Below are 27,350 nucleotides of genomic sequence, written 5' to 3' on the forward strand. Positions count from 1 at the left end.
TCCACAATAGATCAATGGCAAACGAAATCTCAATGGCTCTCCATGTGGCTTTAGACCACCTGGACGACACAAACACCGATGTCAGGATGCTGTTCATCGACTATACCTCAGCATTTAATACCATCATCCCTTTGAACCTCCCTCTGCAATTGGATCCTGGTCTTCCTAACCAGAAGACCACAATCTGTGCGGATTGTTGATAACATATCATCTTTGCTGACGATCAACACTGGCACACCTCAGGGGTATGTGCTTAGCCTAATCTATGTATACACATGACTGTGTGGCTAGGCATAGCTCAAATACCATCTACAAATTTGCTGATGATACAACCATTGTTGGTAGAATCTCAGGTGATGACGAGAGGATGTACAGGAGTGAGCTATGCCAAATAGTGGGGTTGGTGCCGCAGGAACAATCTGGCACTCAACATTAGTAAAACTAAAGAGCTGATTGTGGACTTCAGGAAGGGTAAGATGAAGGAATACATACCAATCCTCTTAGAGGGATCAGAAGTAGAGAGAGTTTCAAGTTCCTGGGTGTCAAGATCTCTGAGGATTTAACCTGGTCCCAACATATCGATGTAGTCATAAAGAATGCAAGACAGCAGCTATACTTTATTAGGAGTTTGAAGAAATTTGGCATGTCAACAAATACACTCAAAAACTTATATAGTTGTACTGTGGAGAGCTGATTCACTGTCTTGTATGGAGGGGCTACTGCACAAGACTGAAAGAAGCTGCAGATCTATTGTAAATCTACTGATTTACTGTAAATCTAGTCAGCTCCATCTTGGGAACTAGCCTACAAAGTACCCAGAACATCTTCAGGGAGCGGTGTCTCAGAAAGGCAGCATCCATTATTAAGGACCTCTAGCACCCAGGGCACGCCTTTTTTTCTCACTGTTACCATCAGGTAGGAGGTACAGAAGCCTGAAGGCACACACTCAGCGATTCAGGAACAGCTTCTTCCCTTCTGCTATCTGATTCCTAAATTGACATTGAATCTTTGGACACCAACTCACTTTTTTTTAACATACAGTATTTCTGTTTTGACATGTTTTTTAAATCTATTCAATATACGCAATTGATTTACTTGTTTATTTATTATTATCTTTTTTTGTTAGATTATGTATTGCATTGAACTGCAATAAGTTAACAAATTAACTTATTGCTGCTAAGTTAATAAATTTCGCATCACAGGTGATAACAAACCTGATTCTGATTCTGATCGTCCTGATGCTTGCATGTAGATTGATTCACTTGTGGGATAGTCACAACAGGGAGGCCTGGAACTTTGTTGGTTCCACTGGGCTGTAGGACAGTGGAGCTATGAAACTAATTTAGGCAACAAGGACCAAGATGGGATGGATCAAGCCCAATCCACCCTATAGTCTCTAGTTATAAAGCCTGGATTCTCATTTGCTTTACAACTCTCTCTCAAAACAATACACATCCAGATTCCTGCCATTCTTACTACATCGCTGTACAGTCTGGTGAACTGGATGATGAAATCTCACATTTAATTTTGGCCAATCCCTCTTCGAGATATCACTAACATTGCTGCAAAAGAAGTTGTTAGGGACGCGTACTAGAATATCATTTCTATAGAATTTGTACCCACTCCATTCTTTCACTCACTAAGGAAGTTAAACAACTAATCTTCCAAGCTTTGCTGTCCTCTTCCAGAATTAATGGCACTCTCAGATCTGTTGAGCTAATGCTCTTGCAATCACATTTGCCAATTAGAGGTACCATTAAAGTATGGCACTGTTGGGTTTTCTAATTTAAACGTCTATGCTATTTCATCTCCTATTATTTTCATTCCACTCCAAGCTTAACTGTGTGGAGATTTATCGATCAATTTGTAGCATTGTCTATTCTGCTACATCAAATAATTTATATAGATCTGTGACAAAAGAAAGTCTATAAGTAATAAAGCTCCTCTAATTTTTGAGCTGCGTTGTGTTGTGGGCCTAATTTTTTTCAAGTCTTTCACAGTTAATTTCTCTTATTCCAAAAAAGTCACTTTACTGTTTACTTAGGATGCTTAAATAATCCTATTGATGCCTCAAGTGACATAATTTCACCCAGAGTTCAACTTACTGGCTTCACTTCTTGTTTCAAAGGCCAATTCTTGTGTTATATTCTAAGGAGTTTTCCAAAAATGTTAGTTTAAAATTGCCATGGAGAACTAGGAACAAAATGCTTTTATTTTCATTTGTTGTCAGAAAATCCTGGCAATGAGTGCATGACCAATGTCCATTTTTGGCAGAAAGAATTTGAAGTGGTGAAGGCTAGTTCAGATACCTAGAAGACTGAAAACCAAAGAACGGCAGAAGATGGAAATCTAAAATAAAATCGAGAATGCTGAAAACATTCAGCAGATTAGGTAACATCTATGAAAGAGGAGTAAACCGTAACCCCTCAGAAAAAGAAAACTTGATTTCTCTTTGTCCCTGTTTTGGTGAAGGCTGTTTTATCTGACATGTTAACTCTGTTTCTGATTCCTCAACTGTTCCTAGGCAGACTTCCTGCCCGACAAATGACTTGGGTCATGAAATCACATTATAGCAATGGAAAGGTTATCTCTGTAGGGTGCCATAGGTAGTGTAGTAGTTAGTGCAGCATTATCACAGCTCTGGGCATTGGACTTCAAAGTTCAATCACAGTGTTCTCTGTAAAAATGTTTGTACATCCTTCCCAAGAAGTGCATAGAGTTTCCCCCGGGTGATCTGGTTCCTCCCACAGTCCAAAGGCATATTTGTTAGTAAGTGTCAGGTCTGTACATGCAGGTATCTCCAGTCTCAACCCAGCTAACAGGTGTCACCTGCCACTCATTTCTAACTCATCACCTGCAGCCTATTTAAACACAGCTGTCATCCACAATCCTTGTTCGCTCATACAAACCAGCCAGCTTCAAACAGTTGCTCTCAGACTTCAGGTACTTTGTTGCCTGAGGTGTTTAATATCTATTCTCACTTGTTTTGTGGCCCCTTGCGGCTTGTTATTTTTGAAAAAGTAATGAAGTAGCACATATGGTTTCACAGTATATTTAAAAACCTGTTGGCGAAGGGGATGAAGCTGCTCCTAAATTGCTGAATGCATCTCTTTGAGCTTCTGTACCTCCTCCTTGATAGTAACAATGAGAAAAGGGTCATGCCCTGGGTGCTAGGGGTCCTTATTGATGGATGCAGCCTTTTTGAGGCATTGTCTTTTGGAGATGTCCTCAAGGCTGGGGTGGCTAATGCCCATGACAGAACTGGCTATGTTTACAACATTCAGTAGCAATTTCTGACCCTGTGCAGTGGTCCCTCCATACCAGATGGTGATGCAGCTGGACAGAATGATCTCCACAGTACATCTGTAGAAATTTGCTAGGGTCTTTGGTGTCATTTCTTAAACCCCTAAAGAAATACAGCAGCTGGCATGTCTTCTTTCTAATTGCATCAATATTTTGGGCCCAGGATAGATAATCAGAGCTGTTGACATCCAGCAACTTGAAACTGCTCAGCCTTTCCACTGCTGATCCCTCGATGAGGATTGGTGTGTATTCCCTTGACTTCACTTTCCTGAAGTTCATAATAAATTTCTTGGTCTTACTGATTTTCAGTGCAATTGCAATGTTATGACACCACTCAACCAGCTGATCTATCTCACTCCTGTAGGCCTCCTCATCACCATCTGAAATGTATCCAACAATAAATGGCAAGTATGCAGATGGCATTTGAGCTGTGCCCAGCCACTCTCCCATGGATGTAGAGAGAGTACAGCGCTGGGCCAAACATGCATTCTTGATGGGTGTCAGTGAGAAGGAGATGTTATTTCTGATTCAGACTGACCGTGGTCTCCCAAAGAGGAAGTTCAGGATCTAGTTGCAGAGATGAGTACAGAGGCCCAGGTTTTAAGTCTTGTTGATTAGCACTGAGGGCATGATGGTGCTGTTCAAAGATCACTTAATGAGAAAAAACACCAGGGGCAACAAATACCTTTCTTTTATGGTTCATTAGATTCTTCCCTGATAATTTAATTTTCAGATGAGTTTTCCTGAACACCGTAGCTAGTGAACTGAACTGAAGGTACTTAATAAATATTCACTTTGGAAAAGGATCTTAGTGATTGTAGTGATGACTTGCAGCAGAATGAAAAGCTTGAGCATGTAGATATTAAGAAAGAGGATGTGCTGGAGCTTTTGGAAAGCATCAAGTTGGATAAGTCGCTGGAACCGGATGAGCTATACCCCCAGGCTACTGTGGGAGGCGAGGGAGGAGATTTCTGAGCCTCTGGCGATGATCTTTGAATCATTAATGGGGACGAGAGAGGTTCCGGAAGATTGGAGGGTTGCAGGTGTTGTTCCTTTATTCTAGAAAGGGAGTAGAGATAGCCCAGGAAATTATAGACCAGTGAGTCTTACTTCAGTGCTTGGTAAGTTGATGGAGAAGATCTTGAGAAGCAGGATTTCTGAACATATGGAGAGGTATAATATGATTAGGATTAGTCAGCATGGCTTTGTCAAGGGCAGGTCATGCCTTACGAGCCGGATTGATTTTTTTGAGGACGTGACTAAACAGATTGATGAAGAAAGAGCAGTAGATGTCGTGTACATGGATTCCAGCAAGGCATTTGATAAGGTACCCCATGCAAGGCTTATTGAGAAAGTAAGGAGGCATGGGTTCCAAGGGGACACTGCTTTGTGGATCCAGAACTGGCTTACCCACAGAAGGCAAAGAGTGGTTATAGACAAGTCATGTTCTGCATGGAGATCGGTGACCAGTGGTGTGCCTCAGGGATCTGTTCTGGGACCCTTACTCTTCGTGATTTTTATAAATGATCTAGATGGGTTAGTAAATTTGCTACTGACACAAGGGTTGGAGGTGTTGTGGATAGTTTGGAGGGCTGTGAGAGGTTACAGCAGGACATTGATAGGATGCAAAACTGGGCTGAGAAGTGGTAGATGGAGTTCAACCCAAATAAGTGTGAAGTGGTTCATTTTGGTAAGTTAAATATGATGGCAGAATATAGTATTAATGGTAGCACTCTTGGCAATGTGGAGGATCAGAGGAATCTTGGGATCTGAGTCTGTAGGATGCTCAAAGCAGCTCAACAGGTTGACTCTGTGGTAAGAAGGCATATGGTGTATTGTCCTTCATTAATTGTGGAATTGAATTTAGGAGCCGAGAGGTAATGTTGCAGCTATATAGGACCTTGGTCAGACCCCACTTGGAGTACTGTGCTCAGTTCTGGTCGCCTCACTACAGGAAGGATGTGGAAGCCATAGAAAGGATGCAGAGGAGATTTACAAGGATGTTGCCTGGATTGGGGAGCATGCTTTATGAAAACAGACTGAGTGAACTCGGCCTTTTCTCCTTGGAGCAACAGAGGATGAGAGGTGACCTGATAGAGGTGTATAAGATGATGAGAGGCATTGATCATGTGGATAGTCAGAGGCTTTTTCCCAGGGCTGAAATGGTTGCCACAAGAGGACACAGGTTTAAGGTGCTGGGGAGTAGGTACACAGGAGATGTCAGGGATAAGTTTTTTACTTAGAGAGTGGTGAGTGCGTGGAATGGGCTGCCGGCAATGGTGGTTGAGGCAGGTACGATAGAGTCTTTTAAGAGACTTTTGGATAGGTACATGGATCTTAGAAAAATAGAGGGCTATGGGTAACCCTAGTAATTTCTAAAGTAGGGACATGTTCGGCACAAATTTGAGGGCTGAAGGGCCTGTATTGTGTTGTAGGTTTTCTATGTTTCTATGTTCCTAAATGATAAGACCATCTTTAGAAATAAACAATGCAGTTTCTTTCTGCTTTGAAACTATTCCACATGTAGGACAAATCCTCCCAGAGCGTTGGACTGGAAGATGTGTAAAGCCACAACAAAGATATGCAAATAAGGAAACCATCGTCTATTTACAAATAGCTAGTGACACATTATTAATCTCATCTGAGGCTTGTTAATTTTATATCTATGCCTTCTCCATCATAGGTTGTTCCTTAAGGTTACACTTCGGTCTGAGTGACAATTGGGTATTTGTTTTTTGCCTGCAAGTGTTTTCAAACATAGATCACAGTGTGTTAATTTTTAGTTTTGTTCCACCTTCTGGTTTATGCAAAAAGGCAGGCTGCAATGATTTTACATATGGGCGGCCATAAGAATTAACTAAATGAAAACATGGAAGGAGCCCTTACCACATCTCTTCAACTGGAGCTAAGTACTTCTATCCCATTTTCCCAGCAACTCTTATGTAGGCTATGCTTGGAAAAATATTGTCATGCGGGGTGCTTCACACTGTGTATTCACCTTTTCAGCTCGAGTTCAAATCCAACAAAGACTCTTGGGATGAAAGGTGTTTCCATCAGTTGGCTTTAATGAACCAGAATGAAAATAAATCTGGACCATTTTACCCCGGTTCTGAGTGGACCTCGGGTGCAACATTTTCCGTAATTGAAATGAAAGAACTTAATGGGAGAACTCACAAGGTAAGTAGTCTGGGAAAGAGAGATTCATGCTGATGCAGTGGAGAGGCAATCTTCTGAGGAACGTGTTAATCCATTTTATTAAGTGATGGTTTCACTCTGTAGTTGGCAGTGCTATCCCTGACCCAGGAATGTCTGAATAGGTACCTAGAATGGGAAAATGTTCAATTCCCCCTCCTGGATATACCTCTTTCAATCTTGTGCAGAAAGCAACATAGTGAAATAATTCTATTGAGGCTACCCCTTAGCACACTTACAATTAACAAGTCTGCAAGTGTTAACAAACATAGCAGCAAAAATCACAGAACGAGCAAAATCTTATTTTCACTCCTCTGTTCATCCTCTGGTGACTTAAGCACAAAGACAATTTCCATTGATTTGAACTGTAGCCTGCTGAAATTACAGCACAAAAGGAGCCATTCTATCCCAGTGTCTGCTTTTCAGCTCTCACCCCATATTTCAGAAACAGCTAAAGTTCTTGACAAATACTTATCCAAATCATTTATAAATCCTTTTAGAGTCTTTGCCCTCATAACCTCTTGAGGAAAAACTCTCAATATATTGAAATATTTTGTGTGAGAAATTACTTTTCAGTCACCCCATTGTTCTTCGCTATTCACCCTTATTATTGACTGATAACCAACTCAAGTAAATTACTAATCATGCTCTCAGAACCATGCATTTTTGAAAACTTCCCTTAGATTTCCTTTTGTATCTCCTGAGCTCAATGTAAAAGTCATAAATAGCAATTCATTTTATGTAGTGAATGTGAAATATTCATTGTAACTAATGACTAATGCACATTTCTCCTCTTCTCAAATTTGGCACCACAATATCTAAGGAACCAGATAGCAAAAGTGGATGTTTACAACATAGAACTGATCAAGCCTTTTCCTTTTGTTGCAATTTTTCACTTCCCTGCAATCAATTTAATGAAAATTTACCTACTACTCCCACTTACAAGATATTCAATAACTCAAGGAATCCCAGATGTGGTTCATATTTTCTTCTTGCTTGTAGAGAATCAGCTGTGATCTCCTCTGTAAGTCAGCATGTTTCTGATTTCTATAGTGATGCATCAAAGTGCAGAGGTTAAAGGTGACCCACCATGAAGTGAAGGGGTGAAACGCTGATGGATGTAATGGAGGGCTGGATATGCAAATGCTGCTTGTCCTCCTCCGTATTTCCAAAACTCTCTGTTTTTATTCCAGATTTCCAGCAACTGCAACATCCCAATTAAAGGATCAGCTTAGTAAGCAAGGAGAAACAATTTGTTCTGGTGGTTGATAGGAGGAGGTGATCTGGGGATAAGGGAGAGAGCTACACTGCTCATATTCAGTGAGTGGCACAGGAGTCAGGAGGTTCTCTGTTTAAAACCCAAGTAAAGAGAAGAGTAAACTTTAGCTACCTTTACTATGTCTGTCCTACTTAAATCAACTGTTGTGGATTTCCAACATACAGCTTTCCTTTCCTTCACTCATTAATGAATCTTTGCCTAGAAATTAGATTGTATGGTGCCACACGTATAATCCAAGTTTTATGAAAAATAGAATCTTAGTTAAATTGCGTAAGATGAGAAGAGTGCAATATTTATTCCACATTCCTCTAGGCATATACTGTCCATGGAGGACCCCAGACTTATGTAATGGTGTTCAGTGATATGGGATACAAGCTTCAGTATTTTCCAAGGGGTATGAGCACTGTCCTGCACCTCACACCTTATGGCCTCTTGTAAGGGAAAAGTGTCTGTCTGTGAATTTGTTGCAGCTTGACCTAAAGGAAGACTCCCTCTGCAGGACTTAGTCTAGAGCTTGTGGAATCCTGACACTTTAAGCAATTTGGAGTCAGTAGCCTAGACTACCTCCTCCTCTCTTTCCCTCATGCTTCACCATGCCACATTTTATTTGTCTCTGAACCTCACTCAAGTTTATGACCTTGTGCAGCTCACTGCAGCCTGAACTGACCTGGTTATCCTCCCTGCACCTGACATCAGTATTCACTCACTGAACTCCATCCCCTAATCATGATTCATAGCCACAGACCATTGATTCCTAAATTATAGAACCTACGCAATGCAGACTGTAGCCCTGAATAGATTGCCATAACCCAGTGTAAACCTTAGCTCAATGCCTATTACCCATTGCTGACCATCACTGACCTTTCAAGTGAAGCCCCCAGCCAACTCTCATCCTAGAAACCTTTCAACTGACCACTGTACCTACTTGCCAAATCCTTGATACTCTACTACACTCTGAAGCCTCTCTTTCCTATGATCCTTTGATTCATTATCTCCAGATTCTGCCTGAATGATTAATCCAGTTCCTTTTTGCACTCTGTAATGGGAAAGAAAACCTTACTTCATGTAAAGCCAATTTGGCTTTGTTCATCATTGAACTTGCTAGCAGTTGGGACACAAAAAAAAAATCATTTACTTTGGCATGGTAATTTAACACACTTTCTAAGCAATCATTTGTATAAACACAAAAATGAACCAATCCAGACAACTTCATTCACTATATCCAATAATGCTCACAGATCCATTTAGCACTAATGTCTGATTTTAATTCTCCCTGCCATTCTGTGTTGATGTGCAGCCTTAATATTTGTAACAAATCTATCATGTGGCTTCGTATAGCTGCTTGTCAAATGATACTTGAAAACTGATATGTTTACCAAGTGCCTTATTCTGTTTACCTACAGATATAATTCACAGCTTTTCATTTGACTTTATCTCTCATGAATCCATCTTACTGTTAGAGATTCACCTGTGCTCACTAACTTGTCTGTTCACGCTAAAGGAATATGTTTACAAATTTGTGCTGCTAGAGGGAACCATCTGACTGCACAGTACCTATGTTTTTATATACAAATGCCCACCCAAATTTCAAATCCCTGCTGATAGTGGGAAGGTGCATGTTCAGAATGATTTCCTAAGGGACACTAAAAAATAAGATGAACCAAATGGCAGATAATTCTCTGCCATTCATATATTCAGTTTATTGAAGATCTTTATTTTTTCCTGTCTTTGACACAATTTTAGTTTCCAAACAAGCACTGGAAAATCATAATTAACACCTCTGTTATTTCCCTCCAAACTGTGGAATATGTGCCTGGCAACTGAAAACAACTGCCAATAGTACCGAGGAAAACACTTTAACCTTTGTTCTGTTGCATCCATGAAATGGTGGTCCCTGAACTTGAATTTTACCTCATGCCTTAAGACTGACATTTGTTTTGCCTGTGCTAGGATCTAATTTATTTTCTAGGGAGACAGGGCTGTGTTATAACCTTCTTATACCATCTCAGCTCCAGTACAGATGATTTCTAATTTCACTTGAAGGTTGAATTAAAATTGACGACCCTCTGGATGCGAGTCAATTGTGCTACAAGTAGAGCCACTAGGCTTCCCTACACTAAAAATGTTTAATGCAGCAAAGTCAGATTTTGCCAGGCTGCAAATGATAATGTGAGTTATTCTATGTGATACAGCTGCTATCTTCATTGACAATCTGCTTAAAGTACCCTTCGTCTCATGACAAGGTTGGAACATGTAAAAGAGAAGGGTCTATAGATTTGATTCTTCATTACTTTAAAAAGTAACCCATCTAAGCCTAATGAAAGTAATACCATCCCTTTAAATGCAGCTCTTCCACCATTTAGAGATAAGGCTTTATATTTTTTAAATGTTTTAATTAGTATAGAGACAATTTACAATGAGAATGCCTCTGGTGTGTGTCTTAACAATGCACTTGGTCTCTCATTTGTATTCTAGACATTATTGTTGGAGGTAAGTCATCCGATTTATCATTTAGAGAAAGCACATGTTCAAAAAGTCAGCCCTGGATATTAAATGATGATTGTCTGCAATGTATTTTCTTCCTAACACCCACAATGACAATTTCACCTTATTCTTCATTCCATTTAAGTTTAAGTGAGAGGTCTTTAACATACTAAAATGAGATTCAGTACATTGTCTAGCTGAACATCACGTTTCACAGGCTTCATTTAGTCTATTACAGAGGGAACAATAAAGTTTATCAACCTGCAGAAGCATCATATCATACAATTTATTACAAAAATAAAAATGAAGTTATGCATTTCAAAGGGCCCCAAGATAATTTCTACATTTACTAGCCAGATGCTATTAAATCTAAATATTTACTAGCCAGTAGGTCTGTTCTTTGTATTTTATACCAAAAAAAGGAATTTTTTGATATAGCAAGAATAATTGTTCTATTTCAAATGTTTCCACGTTGCAAGTATATCAGCGAAAATTATAGATTTTCTAAATTTGAGTTTTTTGAATATATATTAAAATGTGGATTTGTTCCTTTTCAAGTTACTCATGATTACATAAGTGCAGATGTATTTGTAAAACATAACCTGTTTTATAAGTCTACGTAGAGTGCAATGAGGTCATTCGTCAAGAGAAGGATGCACAGAACCACAGTAGTAAATAGAGTGGATGAATAATGATACATGAATTGAAATGCAATGTGGGCTTAGAAGGTAATGAAGAGAACTTGTTGTATGGGGTCATAACCTCATATGAAATTTACAATATTCAATGGAAATGCCATGTATGTTCCAAAAGCAAACTACTGCAGGTACTGGACATCTGAAGTAAAGTATAAAACATAAATGCCCAGCAGGTCAAGCAGCAACTACGGAGAACAAGAAAAAAGGAGAATGATATAGTTATTGTTTAGAAAAAGTATAGCAAATTAGAGAATGGCATTTGGGTCTTCTGTTCTGGCGTTATCTACTGGAGATTTGGTTAGGGTACCTGGAGGTTAATTGCCACTTTGAAAATTTAGTAAGCCTGGAAGATAGAAAAATAACCGCAAAATCTGCATTAAAGCCTACCTGATAATGTGTTGTGTTTTAAATGTGATGGCTACTTTCTCCTATATGGATGGGTCATGTGTAATTCCAATGTAGTTAACAGATGTCTGGGTTCAACCATCAGATCAGCTGCTCGACAGAACAGACTGGAGATAATTTGATCAATATACCTGCAACTGCAGAGGCATCAGTTTTGTACAGGACCCAAAGAACTTCCTCTCATATAATCACACAAAATCTTTCTCATAACATCTAAAGACTGTCAACCCTGTTGGGACAGGTGATCTATTATTAGGAGTTTATCCTGCCTAGGGGTTTTCCCCTCACTGGCTGTTGCTCTTTGTAGCTTCGAAAATTTGAACACCTCAAGTTTGAACTAATTTACTCCTCATGGTCTCTGGCTCATAACTCACGAGCTTTGCTCCACCCATGTTAGGACTGAAGAAGTTATGAATATCATAAATCTCTCTAATAGTCCTGCAAAATGGAAATTCACACCATACAAAACGGTTGTGTTAAAAGCAGAACTCTTTATAGCCAATTATGTTGTTGCCCAATAACACAATGGCACCACGATGTAATCTTGAAGGCAAGCCATGAGGAGTTTCACATTGGTGAGTCAACAGGCCAGAAGACTGCAAAGTTTACTGTTCCACTGTGTAAAGGAATTTCCAATTCCACAATCCTGATCACCATCTGCAGTATCTTTGGAATGTCTGCTCTCAGTGCTTCCGAACTACAGCTTTCTGTGGCCAGGTTCTTACTCCTGGAATGGAGGTGAATTTGAGAAACAATATTGGGCTGATGAAATGACCTGCTATGGCCATCTTACCCATTCAAACCAGCAACGCTGCAAGCATCTCCATGTTGGGATGCATTTCATTCCTTGCTTGCAGGACCTATCATTAGAGAAATGTTTATTAATTATGAAACAGAATTTAGAAAGCTCTACTCAGGCACTAGCACAAAATACTAATTTGCTCTATTGGGATTAGAAAGTGTTTCACAGAGACAAGAAGTGACATGTTAAGTTTGAGATACAAGGTGAGAGTTAGAGTGGTATATGATGTCAAGGAGTTTAATATGCTAAAAGAGTACTGCATGAGAATAATGAATGATATATGGGAATTAAAAAGTTACATTGGGTTAAAGAGAGGTGCATGCAATAGACAGTGGTTTATGAAGTTAGAGGCATGTGTATAGATGTAGACAACGGTTTATGGGATTAGGGAAACATGCATGAGGTGAAAGGAGGCTATATAATATCAACAAATGATTTATGGAGTGATCACAGTTTATGGAATCAGTGTTTTGTTTTAATTAAGAAAATGAGACAAGATGCCAAGTCACCACTAAGGTTGAAAACAGTATAAGAGAAAGTAAGGTGAAGTAAGAAGTGTGAATTCTGTAACTGCAGACTTAGTTTTAAAAGCCCAAAAACTGATGAAAGAAAGTGGCGATTAATTAATTGTCAGGTCACTTGAGCTAACAAACTGTTTGGTTTTGTCAGTGTTTTATAATTTGACTCTAACATTTATGAAAATGAAGTTAAAGGATCTGAATTTTTGACCCTGTTTGACCTTTTGTTATATGGTGTATTTGTTATAGGCTGAGTATAGATTTCTAGGTACAGTTATTTTCTGTGAAGAATAGTTTTGGGGTAGTTTTATAGAGGGAGGATGAAGATAATCAATGTTGCATGCTTGGAACTAAAGCCCAAGTCTGGTGGTGTTGTGGCATCCGCACCAGACTTCCAAGCGAGTGGCCCCAAGTTCGAATCCAGCCGGCTCCTTGCACACTCTCCATCTGTGCTGGGTTGACAGTCAAATTAGCAACTCACTCTCATAAAAAAACCAGACAAAATGCTAAAGAAACGGCAAGGTTGCTGTCCAATGCACCACAAGGTGCAAAGAGGAACAACGTGCTTGGAATTAAGGATAAGAGAAGAAAAAGGAGGAACAATGGAGTATAGATGGAGTATAGAACATAGTTCTATGAATTCAGGGGCTTTAGGAAGCTAGAAGTGAGAGATTGCTCATCCTCTGAAATTTTGTGCAAAACAAAGTGTTAAAAGAGCCCTCCAAAATAAAGGACCTTTCCCGTCAATTGCATGTGAACTTTTCAGAGGACATTGGACTGTAGAGACTAAAGACATTCTCGACTTGTAAAAAAAATCACAGTTCTAGGCTGTAGTTTTAATGTAGGGAGGGGAAAGCTATGAGATATGATTTGGTATGTGAAGAAGGGCTGAAGGTGATGCTATTAAAAGAAAGATTTATGTTGCAAATGTAACGCTTGGGGCTATCGGCAGGTTTGTCTAGGGGAAAATCCATCCACCCACCAAAATCTTGTCTCCTGTTTGTGCAGACGTGGTCTAATGCAAACTGGAACAAACTCGCACATACAATATCAGACAGCACACAATATACATTTTACAGATTACATTTTATAAATCTTACTAGAACTAGGTAATTAATAGCGATACAATATAATAAGAAAGAAAAAGGCACCAGAACTTATCAAAGTTCAATCAGTTCATTGGAGCTCAATTATCGAAGCCTTCTGTCCCCATTCGATCTTCTCTGACCTCCTCACCCATCGCCCAGGACCAACCTTGGTGGTCGACCAGAGCGCATCCAGCATGTCCTTCCTCTTCGGTTCTCCTCCCAAAAAGCCCACCACTGACTCCAGGTTCCCACACATACAGATAGAACAGCATTGCTTCCATTGGTTAGTTCCTCCGTTATCAATAATTATAGCCCAAACATTTCAACTAAACAGAGCATTTCCTCATCAGATACATACAAAGAAGCCATTTCATTATAACGCTACAGGGAAGCCATTTTATATACGCAGTAAACATTACAGTAAATAATCTGAGAACCCTACACACATGAGAGAGAGAGGAACACAGATCTTCTGTAGTGAAGGAAAGAAAATTACAAGATTACAGCGAAATCAACAGGGAAGTTTAAGAAAATTCTGTTATTGCAATATGAAAGGGAAAAAGGTTGCGAGCACAAATAATGCTGTAGTTCTCTGTTGCATTATCAGGCAGAATTCCAAGGGAGGGAGTTTGGATAAAGAATACAGGAGGTGACATATGAGACCATTTGGTGAGAGAATGATTAACAGAGCTACTGTGGTAAATAGTGCAGGAGAAAAATAACGCATTAATTGAAATAAAATTTGGGGTTAGAGTGTAATGTGTGAGGACAGTGCTTGTTAAATGGAGCCATAACATAATATGAAACTTCAAAGTTTTCAATGGACAGGGAATATGTGTTCCAAAAGCAAGATCCTGCAAGTATTGGACATCTGTAATAAAACAACAAGTGCCTGCAAATGCTCAGTAAATCAAGCAATGGCATAGGAAATAGGGAATTACTAAATGGTAATTATATTTAGGGAGATAATGAGAATAGCAGGTGATATAGTTCGAGAGAAGTTATTGTTAGAGAGGTTTGGTAGTGTTGCACGGAGTGACTGAGCAGAACCCAAGTGCAGGACACGGGCACAGAGTTTGAGTTGGGGATGCTGGCATAGATGTGAACGCTGAACAGCAAACAGGAGGAATCTTGACAAGGAGCTCTGATATGGAGTCTTGACACGGAGACGGGGTTTTCATGGAATATCTGGAAACTACAGCTGAACTTAGAACAAACAGTTCTAAGCAGTTGAGAAACAAAGTTATCACATGGGAATAGACCAACAAACTGGCAACCTGTGATAGTGATGCCATCGTACTTATTTCACAGTCTCTGATTAAACAGGTGTACTGTAATTGAGTAAACTAGCAGCAATTGGAGATCTAATGACTGAAATTAGGGCATAATCAGGAAGAAAGGAGCGTTAAAGGGGAACAGCCAACCAGAACCATAACAGGTAGCAAATAGAGAAATTCTGTCCACCAGGTACATACTAACCACCAACCACTAATCACACATTGATCTCACTTTTTAAAAATATCACCACATTTGCATCAACTCCACCCTGTCCCCCCAACTGCCTTCCACTGTGTAGTATATATCTGAATGGAATTTGGAGAATTTTTTACACAATTGAAGACAAACCTAAAAAATTAATGAAAAACATCCAATAATCAGGAAATAATTTAACTGTTAAACAGCTTTTTCTAAATAGAAGTGGAATGCTGTATTTAAGTCAATGAACTGAGGGTACATAAATAAGCAATGGAAAGATGAGAATTCAACATATATTCTTTCTACAGTATTTATAACTAATTGAAGATTATAATTTGATAAAGTTCAAAATATCTCCTAACTAGTCCAAATAAATAATTAAGTGAAAATGTAGGCTATGTTAGCAGCACAAGAGAAGTTTTTAAAAACAAATTTGCTGCATAAAAGAAGGCAACAGACAATGGGCTTGAGGCGTAGTCAGTAAAAACTCAAATGGATCATTGGGATGTAAAGGCACCAACACAATGGAATTTAACTTAAAAAATAAAACAACCATGTAAAAGAATTACCCAACAATTTACTGCTGCTGGTTTTGCAGGAAAATGGGAAGTACCTTGGGGAGCATTGTCTTATTTGTCTAGGTGATACACCTGACATGTCAAATATCTGATGCTATGTGCAAGTAGTGAGATAAGTGTGGAGGGGCAGAGTGAAGTTACGATGGAGCTAAAAGGCGACTCCTTTGCTTGCATTTTCAGAAACAGCTCTATTTCAATCTTTCATATTTCTTTTATTGCTTTTCAAGGTTCTTTTGAAGACCCTGACCTGGAGTTACATAGAAGCTCAACTTAAATGGTGGAAGGAACACACCAACTCCCAAAACTACTGAGCCACCTATCTTGCCAAAAAAATCACTTTAATTACCCCCCCCCCCCCGACAGTCTACATTTCTCACCTTGCCTTCATCAGCACCTCAAATCCTCAGAACTACAATGCAAGCAACTTATCTCAATGTTAATGATACACTGAAATTTCTGGATATGTTTTCCATAGACATGCATTTTAGGGGATTTCAGAACAAAGAAAACAGATCATGTACAAATAAATTTAAATGTGACCATTTTCTTTCCTTGAGATCACCTATGATATTTAGGAACAAAGATACAAAATTATTAGATTCCAAAATCAACACATTTGGGGTCCATAGCATGCATTTTAGAGAACTGGCTTTAATATGGCACATGATATAAGCAGGGGTGACTCCTGTTCTGACACATGTAGTTTTTGCACAACCACTGACTACTGAAAGTATGCAGATTAGGCAGCTCATGATATCAGTCAGCATGCAATTCTGATTTGGTGCCAGCTCTGCCAGTTTGGAACTCATTCAGCAGCTGGTAAAACCACCCCCCTCCACCACCAATGTGACTGAAGGAATCAGCCACAACCTGCTGATTGATTCCTACTGGCCTTTCTCAGATGTCTATTGATGACTGGATTTTTTTTTAGCTTTTTCAATTTGCAGAAGTCGACAGGGGCACAACTACAGGTTCCAAAGGACCTTTCCTTATTTCCAAACCAAATGCAATCACAATATTCATCTCATAAAACCGCAAGACACAGAAGCAGAGTTTGACAATTCGCCCCATTAAGTCTGCTAGAATAAACATTCTTTAAGGTTGCCATATCCAGAGGAGGAGTGGGGATAAGGTCCCATGGCCTACTAAATGCTCCGAATGGCGCGAGTCACAAATAGCCTTGAACAACCAAGTCCAACTCCTGGCCTTTATGTGTGGCTTAGCTAATAAGCTCCAGAACTGTTTCTACTGACAGGAGAAGGGGAAAAGGTGGGTTCCTGCTGCCCTAAAATCAGTCACTTCAGGCAGATGAGGCTCATCAACCATGGATGGAACTCATGTAGGAGAATGAAAACTCTGATCTCAAACCTCCACTGCCTTGTGGCTACATCCACTCATAGGGAAGGCTTCAGAAGTAAATCCAGAGGAAAAATCTGGAGCTGGAGTCCCTAAGGTCGTCTTAGTTGGATTCAACACTGACTGGCAAATCCTGTGACATTGCTGGTGCTAAACTGTAATGGTCTCTGCCATTCCTTTGGATTCATCGGCTGCGTGGAGATGGGGAGCCTGCTACATGGCCATCAGCTTGCTCGCCATATTGTACTGCCATGGCTTGTGTATTATGCAGACAGTGAGGACGCACAATCCATGGTTGACCTTAACCAACAGAGGGCCTCAGTCGTGACTGGGAGAATGGAAAGGCAGCATGCAGTGCTGACAAACTGCTGGAAGGTTGGGGGAAGGGGGTGATGAAGAGGAACTCTCTCTGAGTGACAATGGCTATCTGCAGTTGACAAGGTTCATGACTTCATCGTGCAAACCACACATGCATAAGTAACAATGTTTATCTGGTATGTACTGACAGTGCAGTTTCAGTGACAGTCCATGTGAGGTCAAAGGATTGCCTGCAGCACTGCCATCCGGATCTTTCTGCAAATGGATTTTGATGTGTTTGTGTTGGCCCTCTGTACATCTCTCCTTTCTCACATCAGACTGAATTGTCAACTGGTGACAACTACTTGTTGCATTCGCAGATCTTTAAGAGATGCAAATTGCCTTTGAATCATGTAAGCTTGACCTAAGTAGTAGTTTTATTTAAAAGGCAAACACGAGGAAATCTGCAGATGCTGGAAATTCAAGCAACACACACAAAATGCTGGTGGAACGCAGCAGGTCAGGCAGCATCTATAGGGAGAAGCGCTGTCGACGTTTCGGGCCGCGACCCTTCATCAAGACTGAACTAAGTAGTAGTTTTCACTTTTGATTTTGAACACCAGCTGAGGGACACAGAATCACTGCTTTGCAGGATAGTTACAGAGTAACAGGAGGCCATGTGGCCCAACAAGTCTGAACCAACTGAAAGCGGTCTAGCTGGTGCCACTTGCCCACACTGCACAGAGCTCTGCAATTTTGTTTTGCTTTCTGAAACCTATCCTGCTCTCTTTAGAACTATTTAGTTGAGCCTTTGTCACTTCTTGAAGTACAATCTAGACTCTAACCATGCATGGGGAAGAAAATCCTTATATCACTTATGAACAGTACAGTTAATTCTGGCTGCACACGGAATTTTTTTAAAAAGGGCCAGTTCTTTGAAATTGGTAAGTTGCCAATATTGAAAGGATTGGGTACAGGTTACCGGTACACAGTTATGCTTACTTGGTTCAAATTCCACCTTAGAGGTTGCAATACAACATAATTTTCCTGAAATCTGCTGGAAACCTCACAGAAGTACTATTGTTCCCTAAGGCAAAGCCAAATCCCTTTTCGCACTACCTTGTTCAGGTCAAAGCAGCATAAGCGCAGACAACACTCAGATATCTCACTCATACAACAATTAATGAGTCTGTCAAATAAGTTTAAATAAAGTACTTGTCTACAGAGTTCCTCTAGCCTAGCCCAATAGATTTTCCACCTGACCAATATGCAATTATTCTTTTGAAGAGGTGAAGGTAAAGTATGAGCGGCATTTTGTAGCAGTCAGGAGTTGGATCGATCTGCATCCTGATCCTTACTAATCTGAAGGCACTGACACTGATGCTAGCTTTAATTGTTGCTGCATTTGAGGTCAGCAGCTGGTAAGGATGGTGGTGGGCAGAAGAATCTTCACTTAAAAATGTCCTGCTTTTAGTCAATTATATAAGAAAATAGGACGTCAATGCTTTTAGAGGCATGATGAAACAGAATACATTGCATTGCAATAAGGGCAGTAATATTTGCCAGATTTGCTGCACGTTTCAAAGAAAATTTCAGAAACATAATCCTGTGTCACTAAGTGGTGTTTGGACTCAAGTGAGAAGGTAAGTAAGGTTTCTCCAAATTACCATCATCACAGTTAGTCAACTCTATACTGAAACAGAACTGCCTGCTGTGCCACTCGTCTGATTTGGCAGGGATTCAATCTTTGACCTATATTTAATTATCTCTCAAGTGACTTTTTATTGCCTGTGTAGATCACCCTATCTTACATCAGTTGCTCTTGAGGAATCCAGACTTTATTATTTAGCATAGGATAGGTAATCAAACCATTAAAACACTCCTGAAGTTCAGTTGTTTGATTCTCTGAACTGTTTTGACGGCTGAAAGAGGAAGGTTAGAAAAAAGGCGCAATGCAGGATTTAATATCATAATGTATTTTTATCAGTAATAAATTGTATTGCTCAGTTATATTGTTCATGATGGTATAATTTAACCAAACAAAGTAATCAGTTGTTTGTCAGGGCACTTGGACAAACAACATGTTCCAGGAAGCTACTGGCATAGTATGGTTTATCTATTGATATGTTATCCAGCAAGGAGTTGGAGTACAATTTCCTCTCTCCAGGTGATCCAGAAAGTCAGTATTTAAGCTTTGCCTGTAAGGTGAGGAAATGGAGTCAAGCCCTCAGCAGAAGAGAGGAAGAACATCAGAAGTTGATTCTACTCATATCTATGTGCCTCTGACTTAAAAATTACTTATGCTATGCAAAGGCTGCTCACACCAGGATGGACTCAGTTGAATTTCCAGACACATTAAGATGGTATTTATTACATTTCACTGTACACAAAATTTACTTTATAGACACATTCTATGAGGGAAATGGATAGGGAAAGCAAAACCAAAACATCTTGGATGACCAAAAAGACAAAGACAAAATGAAAGAACATATGACAGATGTCAGGCTGTCAACAAAGGTACAAACTAAGTTGAATGTAGAAAGTTCAGGAGGGACAATAAAAAGGAATCTAGAGAAGCAAATTGAGAGCATGAACAAAACTGACAACAAACATAAAGTGAATCCAAAAATATTCCAAAGCCATATGAACAGGAAAAGGGTTGTAAGTGGGGCCAATCAGGGACACAAAAGGCAATATGCCCATAGCCTAAGATTGAGTATTGTGTGAAGGAAAGATGTAAATAAGGTTGAAAGAGTACAGAGAAAATTTACAAGGACATGCCGGGCCTGACTTATAAGGAAAGATTGAATAGGTTAGGACTTTAATCCTTGGAATGTAGAAGACTGACAGGAGATTTAACAGAGGTATACAAAATTATGAGGATATAGATAAAGTAAGTGCAAGTTGGCTTTTTCCACTGAGGTTGGGTGGAGCTATGACCAGGGTGAAAGGTGAAAAGTTTAAGGGGAACATGTGGGAAACCACTTCACTCAGAGGGTTGTAAGAGTGTGGAATAAGCTACCAGCACAAGTGATGCATGCCAGCTTGATTTCAATATTTAAGAGAAGTTTGGATAGGTAGGGATATGGAGGACTATGCTTCCAGTGCAAGTCGATGGGAGTAAGCAGTTTAAATGGTTTAGCGCAGACTAGATGGGCCAAAGGACCTCTTTTTGTGCTGTACTTTCCCAAGACTCTATGACTCTGTGATCTAAAGTACTTGATGAGTACTTCGTGTCAGTCTCCAGAAAGGTAGAAGATGTTGCTTTAGTTTCTGCAAAGAAAGATGTGGTTTGATTAAAGATTGTTTAAGAGGAGCATCTAGAAAGCCTAGTGTCACTTAAAGAGAATAACTCGGCTGGTCCAGATTGGATGGTTCATCAGTTCCCAGGAAAAGTAAGGGAGCAAATTAAAGAGGCTGTGGTCACAGTCTTCAGTATGTTCAGAAGTGGTGCCCGAGGATTGGAAAATTGCAAATGATACACTATGTTAAAAAAAAAGTAGAAATAAATGAAATACTACAATCCAATCTGTTTAATCTCAGCAAAGAGGAAAGACACTGAAATAATAATCATGGACAGAATTAAGCAATCACTTGGATGTGGATTTTGTTAAAATGAGCAAACATGGATAAAGGCCAATTATACCTGATGGTCAAAATAAAATTGTTGGTAGTATGACCACTACAATACTACCATTATGACCATTATGCTACCATTAATGATAAACATTATTATCTTAATGATTTGGACATGGGTATGTACAATGCAAACTTTTTAGGGTTTCAGTTGACATGGAGTTTAGAAGTGGATGCACTGATTTACAAGGACAATAGCAATGGTCCTCAAGTAGATATACTGTGATATGCTGGTGGAATGAGCAGATAGGTAGTGGAAGAAATTTAATTCTGTGTGGTGTTTTCTTTGTGGAAAAAACATGGAAAGAGAATATAAACTAGCAAGAACCATTTTAAAAGGGGTGTAAGAATAAAGAGATGGGTGAGTGTATGAGCATAGTTCATCAAAGGTGGGAGGGAGACCAAGTTGAGAAAGTGATTAACAAAACACACAGTTACCTGGGCTTTCTAAGAAAGGCATAGATGAACATTTGTAAAGAAGTATGTCAGCAATAAATGGGATTTTATGTCCACTTCAGGATGCCACATTTTAAGTAAAACCTTGGAGAATGTGTAAATAAGGTTTATTAAAATGGTTTGAGGAACATGGAGTTTTAGGTATGGTATGTGGGTTTATTGGGGATGAGGGGGATTTTTCAACCTGGAACAAAGGAGGTAGTGAGGAGATCAAAATGAGTTACTTAAAATTATGAAGCTTATTGACAATGTAGATGGAGGAAAGTTATTGTCACGTGCTGATTAATTCAGGATAATTAACAAATGAGCCATAGGTGAAATGAGGAAGATCTTTTTTCTATAGGGAGAAGCACTGTCGATGTTTCGGGCCAAGACCCTTCGTCAGGACTAACTGAAAGGAAAGATAGTAAGAGATTTGAAAGTAGTGGGGGGAGGGGAAAGTGCAAAATGATAGGAGAAGACCGGAGGGGGTGGGATGAAGCTAAGAGCTGGAAAGGTGATTGGCAAACGTGATACAGAGCTGGAGAAGGGAAAGGATCATGGGACGGGAGGCCTCGGGAGAAAGAAAGGGGGAGGGGGGGAGCACCAGAGGGAGATGGAGAACAGGCAAACAACTAAATATGTCAGGGCTGGGATAAGAAGTGGAGGACGGGCATTAATGGAAGTTAGAGAAGTCAATGTTCATGCCATCAGGTTGGAGGCTACCCAGCCGGTATATAAGGTGTTGTTCCTCCAACCTGAGTTTCCCTGTGGAAAGCAGACACTTCAACTGTGAGTCGGCTGGTGTGGTATACTGCGTCCGGTGCTCCTGGTGTGGCTTTTTATATATTGGTGAGATCCGACACAGACTGGGAGACCCTTTCGCTGAACACCTACGCTCCGTCCGCCAGAGAAAGCAGGATTTCCCAGTGGCCACACATATTAATTCCATGTCCCATTCCCATTCTGATATGTCTATCCATGGCCTCCTCTACTGTCAAAATGAATCCAAACTCAGGTTGGAGGAACAACACCTTATATACCGGCTGGGTAGCCTCCAACCTGATGGCATGAACATTGACTTCTCTAACTTCTGTTAATGCCCCTCCTCCCCTTATTAACCCATCCCTGGCATATTTAGTTGTTTGCCTGTTCTCCATCTCCCTCTGGTGCTTCCCCCGCCCCCACCTTTTTTTCTCCCGAGGCCTCCCGTCCCATGATCCTTTCCCTTCTCCAGCTCTGTATCACTTTCGCCAATCACCTTTCCAGCTCTTAGCTTCATCCCACCCCCTCCGGTCTTCTCCTATCATTTCGCATTTTCCCCACCTCCCACTACTTTCAAATCTCTTACTATCTTTCCTTTTCGTTAGTCCTGACGAAGGGTCTTGGCCCGAAACATCGACAATGCTTCTCCTTATAGATGCTGCCTGGCCTGCTGTGTTCCACCAGCATTTTGTGTGTGTTGTTTGGATTTCCAGCATCTGTAGATTTCCTCGTGTTAGATCTTTTTTCTACAGTCTGGAATGAAGAATGAGAGGGAGAATTGCAGGTAAGTTCAACTGTCGTGGTAAAAATTAGCTAAATAGACAGGTGACAAGAAAGAATTTGCAGGATAGTGGTAAGGGGGCATGGAATGGGACTAGTTGCATTTTTCCTTACATTGAAACAACTGCCAAATGGCTTCCTTCTATGCAGCAACTCTTTTCTAATTCTGTCTTTTTCTAATAGGTATTGCTGCACTAAAAATGAGGTATGATAGACATCACTCATACCAAAAGCTATCAGTTGCAGACATGCACCATGAATGGGAAATTGAATGTTGGGTCAGTGTGATTATTTTTCTGTTCTTCTGTAGTTGCCCAAACTTCCTTTTTATCTGACGATAACAACTGACACAGCACAAAGGGGAAGCTCTGTTAGATAAGTGCAGAATGTATTGCTGTTTCTGTCAGGTGAGTTATGAGATAATGATGATGGTTAACAAGCTTTGAGCTTCCTATAATGGAGAAACACCTTCAAGATATTAATTGAACTGAAATTCTTAAATCTTGTCAACGATAAACCTGTAGAGTTTAATGGAAAGAAAGTTTGTAGTAGTCTCACTCAATAATATGAGTTGGGCTTCCACCACTGATTGGTCGTTATAGGAACTTGCATGACATTGCAAAAATAGCATCATCATCTTACTTGGTTATTTGAGCTCACAGGCTCTTCCTTTCAAGAGAAACAGCAGTCAACAGGAGTCGAACAAGTAAACATCTGCAACATATAAAAATCTGTCATTCATATTGTGAAGGCGAACCCCTGGTTATGTAGTGATCTCTGAGGGAGAGGCTCTCATTTCTGCTTAATGTCAGAACCATCCAGTTGCTCTCACTCCCCTGCTGAGACCTCCCACCAGTTGAGAGAGTGGTATTATAGTGTATGTACCCAAATTATGGTCAATCATCCTGTTCTAAAATGGCTTAAAATAAACAGCAAATTCCATATGAATGGTTTTTAAGATGCAAAATATTGATGAGAGAGAGGACAAAATTCATGCTGACAGTTGAAAGAGTTACTGAACATATGCTGCACTACTTGACATTTGACCTTATAGATGAAACATTAATTTGAGGTACGTTTCGCTCCCTCCAATGGAAGGGCAGAGGGATAATACTTGGTGCTCCTCTGGCCAATAAAGAGCCAGCATTGCTAGAACAGAGTACCAGGTCAGCATCAAATTACTGTTTATGGGAGCTTGCTGTGCACAAATTGGCCATCGTTTCCTACATTGCCACAATAGCTACATCTCAGAAAGTGCTTAATTAGCTGTAAAGTACTTTGGGATGACCTGGGGCTTTTGAAGGCACTCTGAAAAGGCAAGTCTTTCTTTATTTCTTTTGAATCTTATAGGATTTACTGTATCCAAAAAGAGTCCCACTGAGTTATTATTAAGTAGCAATATGCTATTTGAACCATGGCAAAAGTTTGCAAGATAAAACCTCAGCTGCACACAGTAAAAATTTCTCTCTTCAACACATCTGACTAGTAGAATTTACTGATCCAAGCAATGGTCATCACACTATAATGAACATTATAATGTTCAGATACTGTGGAGATGCCTTTATACAGATTCAGAGATTTTGTTTTATGCCTGAAGATCTTACTTCAGGGATCAAATTAATGCATAACTGATGTCCCTCATTCTAATTTTTATGCACATCAATAAAAGGCACAACATGCTGTTATTTGCTCAAGATTTTGTGCAGAGATTTGGAAATGTTTTACAGAGCATCTGCAAAGGCAATTTTGTATGCCAAATATAAGTGAAAAATACGTATATCTCTTGCACTTTAATTGACCCTTTTATTTTGGCAAGAACCACTAGCTATCATCCCTTAGGCTGGAGTCAGCTAATAATAATCTGTAAAAATCCTGTTGTATACTTGAGCATTGTATACACATGATGCCAACCTCTAAAGTATAGATTTGCCATGATTTACTAACAATGCAACATGTTTATTGCCTTAGAATGTACAATTTTAAAAAAGACTTAGAAGTATTGTGCAATTGGAACGTTCTTCTGTAAAGCAGGTGAAATTTAGAGTTTGATGTTTAAATATGTAGGCTGAAGTATAAAGCAAGTTCGGAGGAATGTCTGCTCTACATGGAGTATTGGGGTAACAGCTTCAAGACAATGATCTGGTTTTGACTGGCAACCTGCCTCCACAAATGGAGGAAGCAGATTGTCTCTTGCCTGCATGCTCCGAAGAGGTACTGATTTAATAACAGTGGACAAGCGGCTGGGAGCTGTGCTGTCAGCCTGTCACAGGCTGACAAATCTGTTGTTCATATGCAGGCAGGGTGCATTGATAGACTGCCATCATTGGCATCCAACCACTGCAGGCACGCAAACGTAAGCAAGCTCTCAGAACGAAAATACTCCTCATTCTCTCTTCTTTTGAAAGCATCAGAGAATGGAAAAACAAAGTAACCTGCATCTCAAGAGGATCACTTATCAATGATGGAGATATTGAGTTAGAATTGCCAGACACTGCAGAATCTTCCATTAAGTGTTGAAGTGATCAGAAAATACTGCTATTAAGGAGACAGAGTTCCTTTTGCTGCAAACATAAGCCTTATTTATGAAAATGTCAGAAATCAAACACATAGCCTTTCACTTTATCCAGATATTTTTAACTAAAATGTAATCAAATAATGATGGTACGAATTAAGTGTATGTTTGCATATAATACTTATTTATCTGTTATCAATTCACAAACTTGCTGCATTAAATAGAAAACATGGTGTAAATCACAATCAGGAAAAATATAATTAATTTTTCCTCCATTTTCTTAAACACTTAATACCTCCTGCTGTGTTTCAGCTGAGTAGCATGTGAAACAGGGGTGACCTGAATTTACCCCTGATAACCAGCAGTGGCAGGAAGAACTGTTTAAGTGGCTGGGTTGAACAGTTCGCTTCCTTATACTGTTTTATCCAGTGTCTTGTCTAAAAAGTGGAAAAGTCATCCACCAGGGGCAAGAGAGTTCAAATACCATATAGTCCTGAGGCTCAAATTCACAGCCTTCTGTTTCACAATCAAGCACTGACCCATTTCAGCTAATAGGTCACACTACCCACAGGTACATTTGATTTAACATATGTGCCATATTGGACATCAGCAATCCATAGGGAGCCCATTCTTATGTATGGCTAGGTATTTATCAACTCTGATATTTAGATTGAAGTCTCACCAGCAATTTCAGTTGACTTTTAATCATTTTATTTTGAAGCTGCATCAGACATTATATATTCATTGTTTTCTTCATCGAATCTGAGTGTAATTTTTGCAACAGAGAAGTCATCGGCACGCAGTAAGTTCCTATTATTTCGGAATCTCATAAATATCAACTTCACAAATTCATCAAATACTCCAAAGATTTTCCTTGCAGTGTGATCTGAGAATTTAGAAAATATATTGTTCCAAGGTAATTTTTTATAATTTTGTATCCAATTTATGAGAAATCTGGGTTTTTTAAACTACCAACTCGAATAATAAACTCTGGCTGACAATATGTACTGAATTCTCTTGAGAAAATACTGAAAAGATTATCATAAGTGTAGCAGATCCACAGGATGACATGAATCCTTACAAAAATATCATAGCCTTGTGGTTATTTTAGTATACTTTACTTTGCTTTAATGAGCTTCATTTTCTCATTTGGAAAGGGTTCAATTTTATATTTGCATTGAATTTATTTGAGCCAGTATCTTTAAATTAAATGTTACTGGACCCACCAGACAATTGTTCAAGCCATGAATTACTGTCTGGAAGAGGGAACTACTTGGAGTTTGAAGGTTTTCTTTACTTTCTTCCAGTCAGATACAGCATACATCTACCAGCCCGAATACAAATGGACTCCATTTGCCCAACAGGCGGTGATAATAAATTGGCTGAAGCTGCTTCAACCACTTATTTGCCCCACTTCATACAACTCGCATCGCAGAGAGGAATATTTATTACAGGACTGTTGAAATGAAAGGCTTTTACATTTTAATGAGCACTAAATAGGCACAAAGAAATATTGTTCATTAGCTGTAATCTGTGGAATTGCTTGAGTGAATTTCCTTTGGAGGCTGGTTTAAACTGTTCACTCAAGTAAAGCAGTTTGTATGATAATTAAGGGAGCATTTCTCTGTCAACATCTGTGCTGCTATTTATAAGACTGAAGACAGCTGATTACTCCACCAGTGCAGCTCTAGGAAGACAGACTTTTTTTCACCCTCGGAAACAATTCTGTCCACCATTGCGTGATAC

Source organism: Hypanus sabinus, chromosome 12, assembly GCF_030144855.1.
Source record: "Hypanus sabinus isolate sHypSab1 chromosome 12, sHypSab1.hap1, whole genome shotgun sequence".
NCBI lineage: Eukaryota > Metazoa > Chordata > Chondrichthyes > Myliobatiformes > Dasyatidae > Hypanus > Hypanus sabinus.